Genomic DNA, 8,108 nt, shown 5'->3' with positions numbered 1-8,108 from the left:
ACTTGTTCCCCACATGCACGGCGCGCAAGCAAAGTCGTTAGTCATGATCACATATTTGGTAGATGATACATAATACTTAGTACCATATTTGTACCAAAAAGAGGACAAAAAAGCACATGCCTAACGTCGGTGATCTCAGGTTGGCACAGTTATGAGTGTATCGTATATCCGAGTTCCCAAGCATCATGCTAGCGACAATATTGCTTGTGTCACTAAATAAAATCAAGAAAATAGCGGTTTCCTAAAGAGATGTCCAAAATAACCATCAAGGACGGTAAATAACTTGTTCCTCTCATCTGGTAAATAAGTTGTTCCCCTCATGCGCCACACGAACAAATTCGTTAGTCGTTACCGTTGATTTGCACGATGACAAATGGTACTTATTATCGTATGTTCTAAATGAGGAAAACAACAAGCTAATGTCTGACGTCAACGTGGGTTGGTGTGTCCATAAAGCTAGGGGCTAGTCGTTGGATTAGATTTTCTAACATGTGCCAAGGTGAAGATGAGTTACCGACAAGGTGGGGCCACGAGGCATCTAGGGTCTCTAAGTACATATGGAAATATTGTGGAGCACACGAGTCTGGTTTATCAGCGACGAGCCCGAGGTGACAATGTCAGTCCCACAAGTGCCTAGTTGTATAAGGCTAGATGTTTCATTTATGCATGTGTTGCATTGTCTAGTTTGGCATGTTGCAAGCGCACATAAATTTTATTGCATATATACCCATGGATGCTACATGTGCGTCAATTTTGGGCGCCTACCACAAACCTTGATATTTGGTGATCCTGCAAATTAATATCCGTGTTGACACATGCATTGGTTTCTTCATGTTGGAACCAACTTCCTTAGCATGTTGCAGTAAACAGAATTTGTTGCATAACTAAATAAAAAATTGTTGCAAGATGTGTTTGAAATGCTGAGCTAGGAGTCTCCCATCAAGCAAACACTAGTTCCCATGTGACATATACGACGCATCAGGTATCTCCCATTAAATTACTATACAACACGGCACCCAACTAACGGATGTTTGTGTTCGGACGACGAGGAGGTGCCAAGTAGGTGGACACACCCGATGAGCGGCTCTCAATTGCCCCACTCAGCTCTCAAGTGCCGCCCTCATTTCTACTTGTACTATGGGACAATCGGCCCCAACGGCTTGAATGTGCACCACGTGCTTCCAAAAACAAAAATAAAACTCTAACGTACATTACTGAGTACACAAAAGCATACTGCCGAGGCACAGTTTATGCCGTGTGATTTTTGGTCTATTTTTTTTTGATAAAGAGCATATATTAATATCGCGAAGATACCAATTACACCTAGCCTATGCAACAACGTCATGGCCTAAAGGCATAAAGGATGCACACAACCAAACAAGATATAAGAATTACAAAAAAAAGTCCCGCTACAGTGATCTATTTCTTGAAACAGCAACACTGACACCACCAAAACAACAACAAAAGATCAGCTTCTCCATAAGAGACGCCTCCAAGAAGAAAACAGTGCACAAGTGCTGTCATCACCCAATCATAGATCTTAGGTTTTCACCCTGAAGAAAGTCCTTCCTCTCAAAACAATGCCTTTAACAAGAACATTGTCAGTCACAACCAATTAAAGCCAGACCTTGGATTTTGACCATGAAAGATAAGACTCTGAACTTCTCCTGTGCAGTCGCCCCCACATACATGTCGCTATTTCAAGTCACGAAGCACTAAGCCAATTCCACATCACCACCAATATCCGACCACCATTGCTATTCCACTGATCTTGGCTTTCACGACCTTCTCCGCCAACACCATGGAAATAAAAACGAGCTCCATGATATTAACAGCCAGCAGAGCTTCGAAGCAATCCCTCTGAAACCAAACGGTCAAATAAAAAAACATTGGTGCTGATGAGAGCAGATTGCACACCGTTGGGGAACCCCAAGAGGAAGGTATGATAAGCACAGTAGCAAGTTTTCCCTCAGTAAGAAACCAAGGTTTAATCGACCAGTAGGAGAAATGTGTGACTTCTGAAGGTGTTGCTAGCTGACTTGTGGTAGGGCGCACTACCGGCGTCAGCAACAACATGGAACCCGCACACAAAACAACCAAAATACATTGCCCCAACTTACAGTGAGGTTGTCAATCTCACCGGTTTTGCTGAAAACAAAAGATTAACCGTATAGTGTGGAAAGATATGTTTGTTTGCAGAGTGGAATTAAAGATAACATTTCTTGCGGTAAGTAAACAGAACATGATGATTTTATTAGTGTAAAAGAAAAGACCGGGGTCCACGAGTTCATTAGAGGTGTCTCTCCATAAAGATAAATAACATGTCGGGTGAACAAATTAAAGGGCAATTGATCGAATAAAGACCATACATGACAAGATGATTACTATGAGATTTGCTTGGGCATTACAACATAATACATAGACCGTAATCCAACTGCGCCTATGACTAATAATCCACCATCCGGTTATCATCTGAATCCCTTTCAATATTAAGTTGCAAGCAATAGATTATCGCATTAAGCAATGTGTGTAAAGTAAACAATAGAATTACCCTGCCATAAAGCATTGTTGTTTTCTCCCTAGTAGCAACAACACATCTACAATCTTAGAAGTTATTGTCACTCTTCTAGAAAACTAGAGGCATGAACCCACTATCGAGCATAAATACTCCCTCTTGGAGTTACAAGCATTTACTTGGCCAAAGCATCTACTAGTAACGGAGAGCATGAAAGATCACAAATAACATATGACAAGTATATAACCGATCTCAACATAGTATTTAATATTCAAAGACTCCCAGCAAACACAACATGTAGCATTACATAAAGATGATATTGATAATGATAGGCAGCTCACAAGATCTAAACATGAAGCATAAATTGGAGAAGACACACATCTAGCTACTGCTATGGACCCGTAGTCCAGAGATGAACTACTCACGCATCCCTTCGGAGACGGGCATGTCGATGTAGAGGCCTCCGGTGATGATCTCCCTCTCCAGAAGGGTGCCGGGAAGAGTTTCAGAACCTTTCCGAGCTAGGGTCAGCGATGGCAGCCGCGACGAAAATTTTCGTGGACAGAGGCTCGGGTATTAAGGTTTATCCCGAGATCGTGAATAAATAGGCGGAAGGGCGAGGTAAGTGGACTCCTGGGGGGTCCACACCACCGCACGGCGCGGCTAGGGCCTGGCCTCGCCAAGCGCTGGTGTGGCCGCCATGTGGCGCCTCTTCGTCTCTCCTCTGGACTCCGTCTTAGTTACGGTAAAATATGAAATTTGGCTTTTGTTTCTTCCAATTCCGAGAATATTTCCTGTACAACTTTTTTGAAATACAAAACAGTAGAAAACAGAGAACTGGCATTGTGGCATCTTGTCAATAGGTTAGTGCCGGAAAATGTATAAAAGTGCAGCGAAGTGTAAACAAAACATATAGGAATTGGTGTAAAACAAGCATGAAGCATACAAAATTATACGTTTGCAACGTATCAGGTGCACATGACCGAAACCACCCAATCCAAGCAATCTTCATGCATAATTCACACAATGAATTTCGTCGGCAGGGCCTTCTGGAACAAGACTATCCATCAAGAGTGATGGGAACAAGCATCCGACAGATCTTTAACTTGGTGTGAGAAGAATCCGAGGAACACCAACATTATTCACAAGACCAGCAGCCCCCTCGCCGCCAATCAACTACAACCAGATCGGCAGACATGGAGAGGGCTGCCAAGAATGGCTCATTGTCGTGGCAAGAACAAGTACCAGGAACACATACCTGCCTAGGCTCAACCGGCGCAGATCTTGGCCAATGCCCAGACTGGATCGAGCCAACCTAGATCTCCACCGAGCGGTGGAGGACCGCTCGGCGGCGCACCACCTCCTCCTCGTCGCCGCTCCGGTGGAGGCGCTCAGGGACCGGCCAAGCCCAGCCGCGCTGCCCATGAACCTCCGCCGCCACCCACCATCCCCCATGAACCGCGGCCGAGATGCACCTCCCCGCCCACCACCGAGACGGACGGATAGGCGTCGCCATTACCGCCAGCGGCGGCCAGAAGAGCGGTGTGAGGGGGAGACTTATGTTGGAATTTTTCAAAATGTAGGACCAACCCATCAAAATTTAGGACACAATTCCTGAAAACCCCAAAGGTCCAATTGGCTCATTCATGCATGGCAAGGGGTCGGACAAAAGTTTAGTCTCACCTTGCTAGTTTGGAGAGAGTTGGACCTCCTTATAAGGGGGCTGCACCACTTGGTGTACAAGCATGAGAAGAGGACTCCCACACACCCGCTCCTCCTCCTCCGCCGCCTGCTCGCTCGCCTCGTCACGACGCGCGCGGTTTGCAGGAATGCCTCGAGCCGAGAGCTTCTCTTATTTTTTGTCATGCATGAATGGAATTTGAATGAACGGTTGTGCACACAAATCTGAAACATTTTTGCTTAGTGGACAATGAATATTATTGTCTGTTCAGTTCGTCTTCCGTCCCTTCGTTTCATCTCCCACCGCATCATGTTTGTCCCCTCCTGTGTGTATATAAAGAGAGGTCGCTCCACTCTAGAAACACACACGAAACACTATAGCCTCCAAGTTCCAAAACTTTTTTCCAATCAAGGTCTTCCCCATCCCGTCTTGTGGTGTGCACCGCGAGCCAGGATAGTAGGCCTCCGAAGCCCCGACGCTTGATATCGACCTGTACGGGAAAGCGGTGACAAGGGTTTTGGGGAGCACATCTGTGCAACTACTGACCACATCATGGACGCAGACGAGTTCTTCCTCAACGACGACTTCTTCCCCGACATCAGCAGCCTCTACGACGACATGGGCGACAACACCGAAAACGCGAAAGTGTCTTCTTCCGCTGTCCCGTATGTTCTCCTCATTCTCCTAGTCGAGATCATGATGCAACTTCTATCTTTATTATCTTGTCTAGAATTTGTTTTTACCATTCTCTTGTTAGATGCCATGACTAGTTTGGTTATCCCTTTTATAGTCATGTTTTATTTATTTTCTAATTTACTTATATCATGCGGAAAATTGCTAATTTATCCAACAATCCAAAAACCTTAGGAAATTTTCCCCTGTTGGTTTTGCTGGTCTCTGAGGCCACCTCCGTTTGAGGGTGTCAATTTTAAGAGATGGCATGCCAAAACAATTCTCTGGCTCACAACCATCAGATGCTTTGATGCAACTATAGGCAAGTCTGAAGGAGAGCTTACTCCCCTCGAGGAGAAAACTTTCGATGAAGCTGACACTCTTTTGAGAGGTGCTATTATCGGTGTTCTTGGTGAGAATATTGTTGACTCATATTTGTCCATCACTACAGGTGACGAGGGATCACCTCGGCAATGCCTACGGATTGTAGACTAGGGTTTCGGGAGAGAGCGACGATGGAGATTCCGGGGACGAGATTAGGCACACGACGTACCCAGCTTCGGGTCCCCTCGGTGGAGGATCCCTACGTGCTGCTAGCAATCCAGTATATGAGCATAATATGTTTACATGGTGCCGCCATAGGCGGAGCTATGTTGTCTATATTCTGTCTATCTGTTGTCCTCCCTCTTTCGGGTGCCCTGGCTAGCTTTATATATGCAACCATCCTAGGGTTTTACAAGAGTCCTAGTCGACTACTTCTTCGGGTTGCCTTGTTGGGCCTTCTCCATATTGGGTCTCCTCCATATTGGGCCGAGCCTGGTATACTAATAATGGTTACCCGAAGGGTATGCCCATGTCAGTAGCCCCCGAGTTTATAAGGAAGTCGAAGACTTGCGTAGAAACTCCAAGCATAACCATCTTCGAAGTCGAAGAAATAAAAGGCGAGGTCCATGTCGTAGATCATGTGTAGCGTAGATGATGTCGACGATTCTTGAAATTATCGGGTGCGCGGCAGCGCTCCCGATGGGAGTAGCCCCCGAGTCTATGGGCAAGTGCTTGCACTTAGGCATAGACTCAAGTTGTACTATTCGATGAAGAACTTAACTATATTTCTGGAAGACTTGATGAAATCCATGTGCTCCCGATGGGAGTAGGCTCCACTCGAGTCGTAGAATCGAGTTGAGTCTACAAACCTTAATTGTCGTAGATGCTGTCGAAGTTATCTTTCTATCGGGTGCGCGACCAGCGCTCCCGATGGGAGTAGCCCCCGAGGCTACAGCCAAGTGTTTGCACTTGGGTGTAGGCTCAACTTGCTTTTAATCGACACCACAATTTTTCCTCTTTCTTGTATTTTATCGGGAGAGTGAACAATACTCTCGATAAGAGTAGCCCCGAGCCTATGAGCAGGTGCTTGCACCTAGGCATAGGCTCAAGTTGTACTACTCGATAAACAACTTGGCGCAGCCCCTCTTTTTATCGACTCCAGGCCGTTGCTATTTTTATTTGACATCCATATCTATATTGTACAGGGATAATGGTAATTGGGGCTAGTTCATCTGACGGATCAGGTACTAGTTAACTGCTCTAGTGGCAATCCGCAAAAACCTACTTCAAGATCACGTCCCCGGACATGATCCCGGGATACTGGTGTTAACTCGACAGGTGCCGCTTAAGGTCTTACCATCTGTCGAGCCCCATTCATGTTTTATCGGGTACCTAACGCGTCCGTTAGGATTTTTCTTCACATCTGTTGATGTGGAAAAAAGTAGCAGAGCGCAGTCTTTGGCGATGCCACGCCACACAGGACGGACCCGGGGTCTTACCTTCGCAGAGTTTTGCGGCATTCAGAGATTATTCGCGACTTTGGCGCTCTGAGAATATTTTGTCAAGTTCCTTGTTCGGCTGATGCAATGACCCATTTTGTGGGTTCTTCTATATTTTTCTCGGGCGTGATGAGAAAGCCGAATATATTGGGTTCTTCTATATTGTCGTCAGGCACATCGCCGATGCTCTTGCTCGGAACAAATGACGAGTCAATGGACCCGAAGATTTGTCTATCCTCTTCTTTTTCCCCTTTTTTTTTGGTTCCTCCTTGATGATAATTTCGTCGAGTTCCTCCTTCAGGAAAATTTCTCCGGGTCCTCTTTGAGGACAATTCTTCGGGTCCTCCTTGAAGATAATTCTTCGGGTCCTCTTTGAGGACAATTTCGTCGAGTTCTCCCCGTAGACAATTTCGTCTAGTTCTCCCCGTAGACAATTTCGTCGGGTTCTCTCTTATATACTTTAAATGTTGCTTTCTCCTGCACAAATAAACAAACCTTTTCTATCTTTTCATTGACTCTCTTTTTCGCATGCGGTGTTAGATGCTCGGATTCGATGATATGTAAAGTAAATTTATGCCGCACAGCCCCCGAGTGTCGTGTGCGGAAAAAGTAAATGATAATCAACCTTGTGTGAAATAAAAGAACACTTAGCTTTTTGGGCACGATGGAATCGATGCGCGATGAAGTCTTCGAGTGCATAGAAGAAGTCTGGCCGAAGTAGAAACCACCGAATAACGAAAATAGATGGCGCCAAATTGTTGCCGAAAAAAAAATAACCGAGCCCCCGAGCGCTGCTGGGGTGATGTCATGATTGTTGCTTAGACGCTGTGTTGCAGTCGTGACCCGGGGCAAAGTTGTTGCCGAGCCCCCGAGTGTTAGCCTTGATGTCGAAAGAAGTTGATGGAGTCGCGGCGTCATATTTGGTAAAGCCATTTAGGATGAAGCCATAGACAATAATATACGAAGATGAATCCCAGATGAAGTATTTGAGATGAATCCATATTGAAGATTATGCCATTAAATATAGAGCATATATTGAAGATAAATCCGTCGATATCATAGAGGATGAATCCATTGGCTCGAAGAATCCAGTAATAATCATAGAAGATGAATCCGCTGATATCATAGAAGATGAATCCATTGATCCGAAGAAAATAGTTCTAGTAATAACCATAGAAGATGAATCCATTGACCTGGAAACACATCGGGTAATATTATATTAGGAGAAACCAATGATAACCCGAAGAAAACCAATCCATTAAGCCGAAGAAAATAAATCCACCGAGCCGAATAAGATAAATCCACTAAGTCAAAATAAATAAATCCACTAAGCCGAAGAAAATAATTCCACTGCGCCGGAGAAGATAATTCCACTGAGCCGGAGAAGATATATTTCGGAGAAGATAATTCCACTAAG

This window comes from Lolium rigidum, chromosome 6 (genome assembly GCF_022539505.1).
Source record: "Lolium rigidum isolate FL_2022 chromosome 6, APGP_CSIRO_Lrig_0.1, whole genome shotgun sequence".
Lineage (NCBI taxonomy): Eukaryota > Viridiplantae > Streptophyta > Magnoliopsida > Poales > Poaceae > Lolium > Lolium rigidum.
The sequence above is the reverse complement of the archived record's forward strand: the minus strand, read 5'-3'. Positions refer to the sequence as shown.